A 14905-nucleotide genomic window follows, 5' to 3' on the forward strand; every position below is an offset into this window, starting at 1 on the left:
GGAAAACCATCAGCCCTTGCAAGGACTGAACCAGGGGGCATTCATTGAAAATGATGGGGGGAAGAATTAGGACTAATAAAAGGAAACACTTCTTCACACAACGTGTGATTGGTGTTTGGAATATGCTGCCACAGGAGGTGGTGATGGCCACTAACCTGGATAGCTTTAAAAAGGGCTTGGACAGATTTATGGAGGAGAAGTCGATTTATGGCTACCAAACTTGATCCTCCTTGATCTGAGATTGCAAATGCCTTAGCAGACCAGGTGATCTGGAGCAACAACCACAGAAAGCCATTGCTTTCACCTCCTGCATGTGAGCTCCCAAAGGCACCTGGTGGGCCACTGCGAGTAGCAGAGTGCTGGACTAGATGGACTCTGGTCTGATCCAGCTGGCTTGTTCTTATGTTCTTATGTTCTTATGACTGTGGAAGCCAGCCAGTGGACCTGAGGGCAGGAGCGGAGCGCCCACGGGGACACGTAGGGTCACATGTCCCCAGGCGCATTGCCAGCTGGTCACGTGGGGGCGGAGAATTGCCCCCACACCCTTCCGCTTGGCCCCGCCCCGCCAGGCTGCTCCTTCAACTACCGGCGCCTCTGCCGGCTGAAGGAGCGGCCTCCTGGGCCACCACCAGGTACCCCTTAGCCCAACCCTGCCAGGCTGCTCCTTCAGCCGGCGGAGGCTCCACTGGCTGAGGGGCAGCCTGCAGCAGGCTCCTGCCAACTAAGGTAAGTGGGACGCCCTGGGCGTTGCCCTGGGCGCCATTCCCTCCCCCCCCACCCCCACGCCTCTGCCTGAGAGATGGAAGAAACTGGAAAAAGGCCTGTGTCATGTAGTGCTTAATTATCATACAAAACTCATTGCCACAGGAAGCGGGGACGGCCACACAAGGGAATTGGACAGATCTGCGGAGGAGTGCTGTTAGCCATGATGGCTAAAGTGAACCTCCATGTTGGAAGGCAGGCTACCTCTGAATGCAAGTTGCTGGGGGTAGGGGGAAGCAGGGGAGAACTATAGCCTACATGCCTTACCTGTAAGACTCAGAAACATCTGGCTGACCGCTGTTGGAAACAGGATGCCGTGCTTGGACCTCCTTATCTGATCCTCCCAGCCAGTTTGGGTGAAGCTGAGTGAAAAAGCAGGTTGCAGCAGAGTCGATACAAGAGAACGTTAGCAGCAGCTTCTTTCTCATCAAGCTGTGCCGCTGAATTTGATCCAAAGCCCTTTAGGGCAGGTGATCAAATCCATTTCTCACTGTGGCTGTTGGCGAAAAGGTTAGCTGAGGCTGCAGTCCTAAGAATGCTTTGCACACCAAAGCCTCCAGAAAGTCCAAGCGAAAGACCCTGTATCTGACAGTAGGGCTTTGGGATCTCTGCCGTCCACAGTGGCCTCGACAGACATTGTGTTTGATTCTGCACCAGGCAGCTTTTTTGGGTACAGATCTCCAGGCGTTTGGTCCCCCCCCCCCCCCCGTCTATGCTGTGGCAAGCGCAGCTGCGGTGATATATGAAGCCGTTCCCAGCGTGAGGAAGCGGCATGTCTTTGGGTTGGGGTCCCCATTGCAGAACTGCTGTAAACGTCACTAGGAGGTGCTTGGATTCCGTTGTAATTGGCATCCTAGCAAATGTGTATGTGAGAAGTATTGCCTGGAGTTTTCTTCTTTCGGAGAAATGGAATGTTTGGGAGACGCCGGACCAGCCTGGCTACTGGTGGGAGCTGAGGAAGCAACCCAAATTGTTGTGTACTCTGCTGCCTCTTAGGATCCTTTCCTGGAAGGGGGAGTGCTGGAAAGAGGAAAGCCCCAGTCCCATCATCCATCTCTGTGACTCACTGGCACCACTGCAGCTAAAAGGAGGCGAGCTGTGAGAACCATGCCTCACGGCTTCCAACTTAATCGTAATGGGGGGTGTCAGTGGATGCTATGTGTCTGGGTCCCTCTAAAACCCTGCATTTTGCCGTGGGTTGTTCAGTCTCATATAGGAGCTCGTATTAGTCAGTGAACCAAGAGCTCAAGAAGTTTATGTCCCACGCCGGGAAACCCCTTGGTTGAGTTCAGTGCCCTCCGTAATCTGACAAATTAGCTCAGGGGTCTGCAACCTGCAACTCACAAGTCCATGAACATCTGGAGAGCCGCAGGTTGCAGACCCCTGAATTAGCTTATCAAAACACTGGCAGGAAGAACTCTGAACGTTTTCTCCAGCATCAGGGCAGACGCAGCCCTTGTTCTTTAACTGGGCTGCAGGGGGGGTTGTTCTAGCTTTGTAGGCACATTTGCCCAGGAGACTGTAGTCATTTGACTCCTGGGGGTGCTTGAGGTCTGACAGAAACATCCCGCAGAGCCGCTTCCCTGCCTGGCGAATACCATACAAGGCCAGCCTCGGGCTGACTTCCGCACTTCCAGTGTGGCTAAACAAACGTGATTCATCCTCTCTCTCTCCTTTGTGTTGTAAAGCTTCACAGACAGAGGAATGCGAGAGGCCGATGATGGCTGAGCAGAGGAATGCCAGCCATGTGAAAAATGTCCCGGAAAACGTCCCGAAAATGCTGCTCAGGCGGGGCTGGCTGGGTGCTGTGCATCCCACCCGGCCTCTTCCTACCTTCAGATTATCTCATCGTTGCTTTTGTTCGGAGCTCTTCACGTGCATAGGGTTATTTCCTTGCTGGAGCATTTTGGCAAGTTGCCTCCCCCCTCCCCTGTGTAAAAAAATCAGAACAGGAGATCGTGATCTTTGAGCCCGTGTGGCACGGGGAGTGCCCAGAATGAGTTCCAATTCAGCAAGTCCCTGGTTTGACTTTCATCTCTGCCTTACAGTTTAGGCACACACGCCCCCGTTAGCCTCAGACCCTTTCATTACTCAGGGGTACAAGCTTGCTTGTTTGTCTGCCCCAACTAATACCACCTGGTTATTTGGTCTTCCACTAGACCATTGGTGTCAAACTCAGTCCCTTCAGGAGTTCATGGACTATGATTCCCAACAGCCCATGCCAGCAGGGCCAATTGGTCATGCTGGCAGGGGCTGATGGGAATTGTAGTCCATAACATCTGGAGTGCCAAAGGTTCTCCACCACGGCCCTAGACCCATCCAGCTGGCTGGGGATCATTCTCTTGGAGTCATTCAACAACTGCAGACTTGCAGTGCAAACTATCATGAGCATTGACTGCATACTCCTTACATTAGGAACAAAGGAAAGATTAGGCATTCTTTTTGTATACTGGTCACCTAGTTCCCCAATGAGAACCCTCTATGACAGGGGTGTCCAACTGTGGCCCTCCAGATATTCATGGGCTATGATTCCCATCAGCCCCTAGCAGGGGCTGATGGGAATCATAGCCTATGAACATCTGGAGGGCCACTGTTGAACACTATGAGATGACAGAGATACTCTCAGATGGGGTACGTGGGACCACAACAAGGTACCAACAAGGAGCAGCAGTGGCATGGTTAAGAGCAGGTGTGCTCTAATCGGGTTTGATTCCCTGCTCTGCTGCTTGAGCTGTGGAGGCTTATCTGAGGAATTCAGATTAGCCTGTCCACTCCAACACATGCCAGTTGGGTGACCTTGGGCTAGTCACAGTTCTTCTGAGCTCTCTCAGCCCCATCTATCTCACAGGGTGTTTGTTGTGAGAGGGGGAAAGGAACGAAGATTGTAAGCCTCTTTGAGTCTCCTGTAGGAGAGAAAGGGGGGATATCAATCCAACTCTTCTTCTTCTACTACTGGAGACTCCTAGACTGATCATTCTGGAGAATTTAAATATTTGTGCTGACAATTCCTCACTCGGGACAGCCCAGAGTTTCATAGCCTTTTTGACTACTTTGGATCTCTTCCAAATTGTGATTGGCCAACTGTTTGTCAGAGATCGCACACCGGACTTAATCTTTTGCCAGTCAGTCAGTGCCTTTTATTAGCATGTCTTTTATTAGCAATCTTTTTGCAGAGCCTTTGTGCGAAGGTTTGGTTCTCAGGGCTGCAGGTTTGCCCTGAACCATGGTCTGACCGCTTCCTGCTTAAAGCCAAGGTGAATACGGCTCCAAAATCCCACATAAGAAGGGGGCCAGTTGCAATGATCTGCCTTTTAGAGGCTCATGAATCCTACTGGATTCCAGAACACCCTGGGGGATTTTAGCATTCCAGACATGTGTTCTGTTGAGGCCACAACAGGAGTGTGAAACATGAACCTCTTTGAAGCTATCAACAAGGTTGTCCCTTGTTGACCTCTCCTGTCCTTGGAACAGAATCTGGCTTCCTGGTTTGCCATAGAGCTAGGCAATCTGAAAAGGGTCGGGAGAGGCCTAGAATGGCACAGGTGGAAAAATCGCATGGAATCTGAATAGAGCTGTGAAGGATAAGACCTGTGAAGCAGCTGTGATGACAGAAAAGAAAGGCCTGATATACCACCTTGTCTGTTTATGGATCATTTTAGTCCAGTTTCCATGATGGATGTTGACAAGATCCTGGGATCTCTGAAGGTCTCAGGAAAATGATGCGGCCAATTATTGTCCGAATCTTTCTAGGCACGGTGATTGAGAAAGCAGTAGAAGGCCAGCTCCAGGTCTTCTAGGGTCTTCTCCTGCTCTAGACCCTTTTCACTCTGGCTTCAGGTGAGGCAGAGGCAGCTCTGCTAGCTTTAGTTGATGATCTCCGTCTGAATGTAGACAAAGGCTATTCCACGCTGTTGCTCATAATTTATCTGCAACCGTTGATATAGTAAATCTCGCCGCCTTGTTGAGGTATCAGGGGGCAGCAATAAGTATCAGAGGATGTGCAGTGGTTTAAATCATTCCCCACAGATTGGACTCAAAGGGTTGCTATTGGAAACCAGTTTCATTCACGCAGGACCTATCCTGTGGGGTTCCACAGGGTGCAGTTCTGTTCCCAGTGCTTTTCTCTATGTAAAGTCCTTGAAACAGACCATTCATGGCTTTGGGGGTGGTTGTTATCAGTATGCTGACAATACCCAGCTCTGCGTATCCTTATTCAAATCTCCTAGTTATGCGACAGAGTGCCTGAATCGCTGCCTGGCTGCTGTTCTTAACGGGCTAAAAACGAACAAACAAACTAAACCCTGAATCAACAGAGGTAATGCTGGTTGGGATGTTGGAGCTCTTGAAGGACATTTCTCCCCCCTCCCCCTCTTAATGGAATTCAACTGACCTTTGCTGACCCGGTTAAAAGCCTTGCGCTTGCACTGGATCCAGCTTTATTGCTGGATAAGCAAATTAACGCAGCTGCGAAAAAATGCTTTTTATCAACTCAGACCAGCCTGTGAAGATGGCCCCTGATCTTGATACGGCTAATCTGGCCACTTGGATCCAATGCCACACTAACTTCACCACTGGACTACCGCAGTGCACTGTATATTGGTCTCCCCTCAAAATCCATCTAGAAACTCTGGTCCAGAATGCTCTGGCTCGGCTGTTACTGGGAGCTAAATGAAACATGGCTGTTACTCCTGTTCTGCAGACCTTCCACTGACTACCAGTTTGCTTCCAGGCTCAATTTATAATATTGGTAATCCCATACCGAGCCCTTCACGACTTGGGACCCTCGTATTTGTGGGACCGTCATCATGGTGTAGTGGTTAAGAGCAGGTGCACTCTAATCCGGGGAACCGGGTTTGATTCCCCGCTCTGCCACTTGAGCTGTGGAGGCTTGTCTGGTGAATCAGATTAGCTTGTGTACTCCAACACATGCCAGCAGGGTGACTTTGGGCTAGTCACAGTTCTTCGGAGCTCCCTCCGCCCCACCCACCTCACAGGGTGTTTGTTGGGGAGGGGGGAGAGAAGGGAGATTGTCAGCCCCTTTGAGTCTCATTACAGGTGAGAAAGGTGGGGTATAAATCCAAACTGTTCTTCTTCTTCCCTCTGTGTGCCTCCATGACATTTGCTCCTCTGAGCAAGGTCTTCTGCAGGCGCAAATCAACAACTGCCCAAACATATGCTTTCTCCATTGTGGTTCCCACCTTGTGGAACGGCCATCCTGAAGGAGGCTCCCTTCCTCCCGGCTTCCCGCAAACTATGCAAAACTGAATTATTCAAGAGAGCTTTTCTGCACAGGTTATAGGTTTGCACTGCATGAAACGGTTTGCAAACTTAACTTTCCTCAGTTCCTAGGGACCGTGGTCTGTACTGGCGTGTGTCGCTTACTATATATAACCGGGATCCTATTTTGTCATTTTTGCACCGCTTAATGTGTGCTGCGCCTCAGTTCTTTTTTTTTTTTGGTTCATCCAGACTTCTGCAATTCTGATGCCTTGTGCATTGAATGCCCTATTTTGTCAATTCTACTCACTTGCTATGTTTCATCTACCGTGAATCTCTGTGAGAAAGGGGACAATAAATAATATAAAGAAAATCTCTTAGGCTCATTCCGCACACGCAGAATAATGCGCTTTCAAACTGCTTTCAGTGCTCTTTGAAGCTGTGCGGAATAGCAAAATCCACTTGCAAACAGTTGTGAAAGTGGTTTGAAAACGCATTATTTTGCATGTGCGGAAGGGGCCTTAGTTTCCCAGTTGTTGCTGTGGCTACCAGTACAGCGCAGCAGCAGCGGGGCTTCTATATGACAGGTGCCCCCACTACAGCCTCCTGGCAGTAGCTCTTACCTGGGCCACTTGGGCTTTTTCACGCTTGTATTGTATTGTTATAGCAATAAAATACGGTAGCAACATCTATAACAAGTATTTTAGATTCCCATCTTTCAGTTTAAAAAAGAAAGTAAATATGTAGCATCTTTCCTTGCAGAAAGAATCTTTCCCCCTTATGTCTCCACAGTGAAACATTTTTGTGTTTAAAGTCTTGGAGTGCTGTCACAAGGACTAAAGGGCATGTGAAGTGGTTTAGTCACTAGAGCTAGTTATATACCCTTTGGGGATTGGGCGGTATAGAAATCCCATAAATAAATAAATAAAAATAAATACCCTGTTCAGGATAAAAATGACAGGAGATTTTGTGAATTCATCCGCCCTTTCCTGGCCTGTCTCTGTTCTCGAATGCTCCGCTTGGGTCCTAGTGCCGTGGTGGCGAACCTTTGGCACTCCAGATGTTATGGACTACAATTCCCATCAGCCCCTGCCAGCATGGCCAATTGGCTATGCTGGCAGGGGCTGATGGGAATTGTAGTCCATAACATCTGGAGTGCCAAAGGTTCGCCACCACTGTAGTGCCTTGGGGACAGACCTAGGTAGGCACTAGGACCCAAGCGGAGCATCCGAGAACAACGATGGTCCAGGAAATGGCGGACGAATTCACAAATCTCCTGTCACCTTTATCCCGAACAGGGTCTAGGGCCGTTCCTAAGAAAGTGCCAGCTTCCTTGGTGTTGGAGGGTTGCCATCTCCAGGCTTGGAAATCCCTGGAGATTTGGGGTGGAGCCTGGGGAAGATTCGGTTTGGGGGCTTTAGCAAGTCATAATGCTACACAGTCCCTCCAAAGGAGCCACTTTCTCTAGATTGGTTTTGATCCCTTGAGATCACCAGGTCCTACCTGGAGGTTGGCAACCTCATGTTCGTGGGTATTCCTTTTAGAAAGAAAGTAACCTCCTCCTCCCTTTTCTTTCAGGATTATCCCAAGAACAGTGGAAAAAAAGGTATGGATATAACCGATTTCCCGTAACTGTCTTCATGTCTTTATCTTTTCCCCCCCCCCCCCCCGCCCATTATTTCACACTGAGATGAGAATTTGGTTTTTCTGCTTACCCCTGACTGCATTAAAAAAAGGAGTGGTTCCTTTGCCTGCCTTGGAAGAGCCCGCCTTGCCCTTCCATTCTCAGCACTGCGTTGCTTGGTTAGAGCATAGGGGCGGGGGGAGCGCTGTATCCATGCTCATGATGTCCTGTGTTCCAGAGCCTCGCTCTGTCAGCCATTTTGGAGAGTGGAAGGAATACAGTTTGGATGGAGCTTGCAGGTTTTCTGTTGCCTAGGACTGCAGTCATAGAGCGGCAAAGGCACCGTCTCTCTCTCTCTCAGCTCCCTGAGGGAGGAAGAGGGGCAGTGGCACACACAGGTACCAGAAAGTTGCCGGGCGTGTGCTCCGTCCTCTCAAGAGCAGCAAAGAAGAACCCAGCCTGAATTCTACACCAATCTGTAATCAGGGTTCTGTGTGGCTACCTTAAGTTTTTCCTTTCTCACAAAGCCTGCTTGCTGTTCAATGTTTTCAAGGAGGGATGAGAGGATAAAGAGTGGGCAGTTGTTGCAGCGATTGGTAGCCGTGCTCCCCCCCCCCCCGTAGTTCTGTCCCCCTCCTTTGTTCTGTTTCATTTTGACCCCCACTTTGACCCCCATTTTGACCCCACTACGCTTGAGGCAGTGTAGAAGAAAAAGAAGAGTTTGGATTTATACCCCCCCATTTCTCTCCTGTAAGGAGACTCAAAAGGGCTTACAGGCTCCTTTCCCTTCCCCTCCCTCCCAGCAAACACCCTGTGAGGTGAGTGGGGCTGAGAGAGCTCCCAAGAACTGTGACTAGCCCAAGGTCACCCAGCTGGCATGTGTTGGAGTGCACAAACTAATCTAGTTCCTCAGATAAACCTCCACAGCTCAAGTGGCAGAGCGGGGAATCAAACCCGATTCTCCAGATTAGCATGCAGCTGCTCTTAACCACTACGCCCCTGCTGTATTTATTTCTCCTCTTTTCCAGTTAGTTAAGTTTGGGGAGAGGCCCAAGAGAACTCGTGGCTGAGTGGAAATCTGAATCCAGGTCTTCCCAGACCTGTGCTGGTGACTTAAGCACGACATCACACTGGCTGTCCCTGTGTTAGAAACTAGCTTATCTAGGCTAGTTCCCTGCATCCTGTGGCAGCGAGTTCTTAACTCTGTTTTTTACCTGTTGTGAATCTCCTGCCCATCAGTTTCTTTGAATTCTTTCCATTTCTGGTATTATACAATCATTTTTCATGAGAAGGATCAGAGCTTGCCACTGTTTACCTTGTGGAATGCAAATACGTGCCCAACTTAAGCGGCCATGAAATGAAATCAAAGGTTCTTTGGGTCGGAGAAACACAGCTGATTTTTGTGCTGTTTGCTCTTCAGTGATCACGGTGCCTGTCTTGCAGTGGCGGAGCTACAAGGGGAGGGGGGGTGCACCGTACACCGGGCGCACGCTTGGGGGATGCAGAAAATTGCCCCCAGGCCCCTCCCCCCGCAGCTCCCCCTTGTGGTGCCCCCCACCCCCCTTCCCACACTTACCTTAGTTCCTTTCCTTTTCCTAGAACTTTTTCAGGCTGAAAAAAAAGGCTTGTTCACAGTACAGGCTAAAAACGGCCTGAGGAACTACAGTTCCCAGGAGACCTTGGGGCTCATAAGGTCTTCTGGGAAGTATAGTTCCCATCAGGCTGTTTTTAAGCCTAAACTGTGAATAGGTCTTTTTTTCAGCCTGAAAAGGTTCTAGGAAAAGGAAAGGAACTAAGGTAAGTGTGGGAAGGAGGTAAGGGAGGGCGGGATGCAGCAGGGTGGCCACGGGGGGTGGAAAATATAGACTGTGCACCAGGCGCAGTTTGGCCCAGCTACGCCTCTGCTGTCTTGGGCTTTTTTTTGAACCTTGCAAAAATAGGACGTGACAGAGGCAATGTGGCATCAGGACCTGGGACTCCAAACTGCTCCAGAGCAGGGGCCTTCCTGCAGCAAACCTAGCTTGAGCTTTGCCATAAAGTCATAGGTAAGGCAGGTTGTGATCACAACAGAGCCATTTCAGTTAGGATATCCTGCCTTGGGAGTTCCTTCCCTCAAAAGGACTGCCTGGTACCTTCCTCATTCAGCATTCAGATGACCAGCCAAAGTCCTGTTTTATTCTAAGGTGCTTCTGATGAATTCCTCATTTCTTTCTCTCCATTTCAGCTTTAATTCCTTATTGATTCCAGCATAAATCATACTTTGTTGCTGATGTTTGTAACGTTAATAAGTGAAAGGGCATCTTGGAATATGCTGCCACAGGAGGGGGTGATGGCCCCTCACCTGGATAGCTTTAAAAGGGGCTTGGACAGATTTATGGAGGAGAAGTCGATCTATGGCTACCAATCTTGATCCTCCTTGATCTGAGATTGCAAATGCCTCAGCAGACCAGGTGCTCAGGAGCAGCAGCAGCAGAAGGCCGTTGCTTTCACATCCTGCATGTGAGCTCCCAAAGGCATCTGGTGGGCCCTGCAAGTAGCAGAGGGCTGGAATAGATCAGGGGTCTGCAACCTGCAGCTCTCCAGATGTTCATGGACTACAAATCCCATGAGCCCCTGCCAGCATGGCCAATTGGGAATTGTAGTCCATGAACATTTGGAGAGCCGCAGGTTGCAGACCCCTGGACTAGGTGGACTCTGGTCTGATCCAGCAAGCTCTTATAGTTCTTATAGGATCTCCAGTAGATGGTTGCAGTCACTTCCTTAAGCCTCTCTGGTTTGTAGCTCCTTTGCGAGGTCAGCGAGTCCATTAGAAAGCTGATTGCTCACCTTTTTTTCACTTTCCCCCCTCCTTTCCCCTTTGCACAAGTGTTTCCTTATTTAGCATCTACTTCCTATTTCCATCTTGACACCGTTTCAGTGTCTGCAATCTGTTAGCTGAAGCCTTTGAGCCCCAGCCAGGCCAGTATGACTGCTCTTCCTGTTCTCCAGACAAAAGGATGGCAGAAATCTTTCTCTCCCATTCTATCTGCCCCCCCCCCCCTCCGGTCCGCACCCCGGCCTGCAGCCCAGTGTGGGCTCTGCTCCCTTCTTGCAAATCATCACATGATGTTGGAGTCATCAGCTTTTACCGAAAAGGCTGATGAGAAAAGGACTTGGCATGGGGCCCTGAAGGGTCACGTGGGGGAACAGAAAGTGATTTGTGTTTTATTTTGCTGGATAATTGCTTTCGATGACCCGAACAAGCGCAGAGTAATCATTGCTTCCTCCAGATTGCAATACCGGTCTCGTGGGCAGCTAAATGAAACCGGGGGGGGGGGGGGGTGTCTCGCCTTTGTGGCCAATCTATTTTGAGTTGTTTGTGGCCTGTTTGCCTCCCACTCCTCACCCCAAAATTAGATGCAGACAAGAGTGCCACACATAAGGCAAGGAGGGAGAGAACGGTCACAAGACCCTCTTCCATTCGCCCGTGGGTTTTGTCCACCGCACCCCTTTGTCTTTCAAAGGGCGACTGGTGACTTTGATAGCCTCATGTGACGAGCGACTGTGGAAGAAAATCAGGACAGGCACTTGTCTGCGCAGGGTGACGAGAGAAACCCTTCCAAAACAGCCAGGGATGTTCCAGGAACGGCTTTCACGCCCTGGGTGGCCCGCGTGCGGCTGAATCGGTCTGTCCTCATAACAAACAAGAGAGCTGTTGATTCCGCACACTCAGAATGTAGCATCCCGTGTGACCATGATGAATTCTTCGCATCATCTCTCCTTCACATCTGGGATCGCTTCTGTGTTCAGATGTATGGAGCTTGGCTGCAGATACCCAGGACCTGCACAATTTACCCATCCTGCCTATCAAGCAGAGTTCTGCAGCATCCCTTTAGAGTGGCCCAGTTCCTGCTTTGGGGGGATTCGAGAGGGTTCACCTTCCGTTGTTGGCGCACACGCACTACTTATTGTGGGCTGCCCTGTATGCAGTGGCGGCTCTTCAAGAAGTGACACTTGAGAACACCATTGTTAGGAGCTGCTGCCTTTTGCCACCAGGTTAGGGAGAATCAGGGGAGGAGCAATGTCTGTTGCTCTAGCTATGGGACAGAGGGTGGACAGTGCTGTGGAGGGGACAGCGGCCAGAGGGTGCCGCCCCGCAACATTTGCCATAAGAGTCCATCTCCTCTTTTTTGGTTTTAGAGGCAGCCATGCCTGCATTGACAGAAAAGTGTTGAATGAACAAAGGAGACCTTTCCCACCGTGCCTCTGACTCAGTGTGCCCGTGTGGTATAGTGGTTGAGAGCAGGTGGATTCTAATCTGGAGAACCGGGTTTGATTCCCCACCCTTCCATCTGAGTAGCAGAGGCTTATCTGGTGAACCGGATGTGTTTCCGCACTCCTACATCTGCTGGGTGACCTTGGGCTAGTCACAGTTCTCTCTGAACTCTCTCAGTTCCACCTACCTCCCAAGGTGTCTGTTGTGGGGAGAGGAAGGGAAGGGAACTTGTAAGCCACCTGGAGTCTCCTTACAGGAGAGAAAGGTGGGATATAAATCCAAACTCGTCTCTTCTTCTCTCCTAAAGCCTTTACAGTGCCATAGGAGGCGCGCACTGTTTTTTTTTCCATGGGCCGACAACCCCTGTGATTTTTTTTTCATCTGTACAGCACGTCTCAGGCTTCTTCTGGGGTGTTAGCATCCATGGGCTCGATGCTAGCTGGCAAAATGGTGTATGCATGGAGTCCCATGAGTCATCTTAACTTTTGCTGGTCTTCCTTTCACCTCCCCGACCCACCCCAGCTCTTTTGCAAATAATGTGTTTTGCATCGTTAACACCGTTCCTCCGCCCCAAAGTGAAAGAGGTGCTAAATCAAAATCACAGGAGTCTTAAAAACCATCTTTATCCCAAACTCACAGCTACAGGTCTTGAGGCAGTTGGTGAGAACGCTGCAGAAAAGCACAATGAAATATAAAAACCGTAAGAACATTTTGAAGCCGAAACTCTTCCAAGCCTCTAGCGCCAGGGGAAAGTGCCATTGGCTGCGTGTTTTCGCCTGTCACTCAGGGCTCGGTTTTCAGCTAGGAACAGAGCCCAGAGGCCTTCGGAAATCAGGATTAGAGAAAAATACACCCATGGTCTTACTCGCACAGTCTGACTGTGGCATGCGAGGAACCGTGCAGAGATACGGACCGATTGTAGTGATCGCAAGGACATCTCTATTAATTCAGTTCTGTGCTCTCAGAGGGTCCAAAATCCCACGCTTTAAAAGGAGGCAACATACATCCCCTCCTGTGTTTCCACAGAAGCCCCATTCAGTGGTCACTTGTCACATCTAGCCATACACTAAAGTGACCTCTGTGACACCTGCTTTCCTGAAGTCATCCCCTGTCACCATGCTTGTATAATTTCCTGCATCTCTTGCTGGACTCTGGGACCCTTTCTCCTGTTTCCTCAAAAGGGTGAGTTGGGGTGATTCACTCCCCACAGAGGCCGCTCTTCCGGTGGTGGGTGGTCACCTAAGGAAATGACATCAGCACTTCCAGGTAGGGATGCCTCGGGTGAAGCGGCCTTCCCCTTTTTTCCTACTGCTTCTCTTGAGGGGCGCCTGCTGATTCCCTGCACCCAGGGCACCCATAAGAACGTAAGAGTTGCTGCACTCTTTTAGGCCCACCTGGGCCTGTGGCCCTCAGTATATGTTGCAACAGTGAGTCAGCTGCCCATCGGATAAAACAGTGCATCCTTTTTTGTCTGCCTTGAACCTACTCAGATAAATTCAGTAGGGTCAGTTTTGTGGGAAAGGGGGAACAACTTTATCCATATTTTCTGCACAGCGCATGAGTTTTTAGACACCCAATATGTGCCTTGGCCTGTCAAAACTAGAGATGGAACGGTGAAGTTTGATGCGTCAGCCAGCCTTTGCTTTCTCACAATACTAGAACCAGGGGGCATTCATTGAAAATGCTGGGGGGACGATTTAGGACTAATAAAAGGAAACACTTCTTCACGCAATGTGTGATTGGTGTTTGGAATATGCTGCCACAGGAGGTGGTGATGGCCACTAACCTGGATAGCTTTAAAAAGGGCTTGGACAGATTTATGGAGGAGAAGTCGATCTCTGCCTACCAATCTTGATCCTCCTTGATCTGAGATTGCAAATGCCTTAGCAGACCAGGTGCTCAGGAGCAGCAGCAGCAGCAGGCCATTGCTTTCACATCCTGCACGTGAGCTCCCAAAGGCACCTGGTGGGCCACTGCAAGTAGCAGAGTGCTGGACTAGATGGACTCTGGTCTGATCCAGCAGGCTCTTTCTTACGTTCTTATGTTCTGAGTCTAGCAGTGAACATGTCAGATCCGAACTGGGGAGACTTGGATTCACATCTCTGCTGTGGTGTGAAGCTTAGTTCAGGCCAGCCTCTCCAGCCTAACCTACCTCATGTGGACGAGGAAAGGGAAGAAAACATGTACATGAGCCTCTTGAGGAGAGAACATGGGGAGGGAGTATGTAACAAAATGAATTTCAAAAGAGATAAATGTAAGATACTATTCTTGGGCAGAAAAAATGAAATGCACAGATATAGGATGCGTGACACCTAGCTTGACAATACTACATGCAAAAGGGATCTAGGAGTCTTAGTAGACCACAAACTGAACATGAGTCAGCAGTGTGATGCAGCAGCCAAGAAAGCCAATGCGATTCTGGGCTGTATCAATAGGAGTATAGTGTCTAGATCGAGGGATGTAATTGTACTTCTCTATTCTCCTTTGGTTAGACCTCACCTGGAATATTGTGTACAGTTCTGGGCACCGCAATTCAAGAAAGATATTGACAAGCTGGGTCCAGAGGAGGGCAACCAAAAATGGTAAAAGGTCTGAATTCATGCCCTATGAAGAGAGAGGGAGCTGGGTATGTTTAGTTTGGTGAAGAGAAGGTTAAGCGGTGGCATGATAGCCATGTTTAAATATTTGAAGGGATGTCATGTTGGTGAGAGAGCAAGCTTGTTTTCTGCAGCTCCAGAGACTAGGACCAGGAGTAATGGGTTCAAGGTGAAGGAAAAGCGATTCCACCTCAACATTGGGAAAACTTCCTGACAGTAAGGGCTGTTGGACAGTGGCATGCACTACCTCGGAGTGTGGTTTTTAAAGAGAAACTGGATGGCCATCTGTCAGGAGTGCTTTAATTATGTGTTCCTGCATTGCAGGGGGTTGCGCTTGATAGCCCTTGGGGTTTCTTCCAACTCTATGATTCTACAGGAGGGGAGGATTAAAAATTAGGTAAAGAAGTACCTTATGACAAATCCAGTCTTGGGTCCATTTATCGTACTATT

General features: G+C 49.6%; 1 protein-coding gene across 5 annotated transcripts in view; it reads left to right on the top strand.

The window, feature by feature from the left end:
- GNG7 (G protein subunit gamma 7) overlaps positions 1–14905 on the top strand; it is a 153673-nt gene that overhangs the window by 102083 nt on the left and 36685 nt on the right. For 3 of the 5 annotated variants that reach the window (XM_048496070.1, XM_048496072.1, XM_048496071.1), the window contains one exon: positions 7558–7585. The exons of the other annotated variants lie outside the window; for them this stretch is intronic. The gene's annotated coding sequence lies outside the window, so the exon portion shown is untranslated. The remainder of the gene's footprint in view (positions 1–7557; positions 7586–14905) is intronic. 5 annotated transcript variants of the gene reach the window in all.

The sequence above is a fragment of the Sphaerodactylus townsendi genome, linkage group LG05 (genome assembly GCF_021028975.2).
Source record: "Sphaerodactylus townsendi isolate TG3544 linkage group LG05, MPM_Stown_v2.3, whole genome shotgun sequence".
NCBI classification, from domain to species: Eukaryota; Metazoa; Chordata; class Lepidosauria; order Squamata; family Sphaerodactylidae; genus Sphaerodactylus; species Sphaerodactylus townsendi.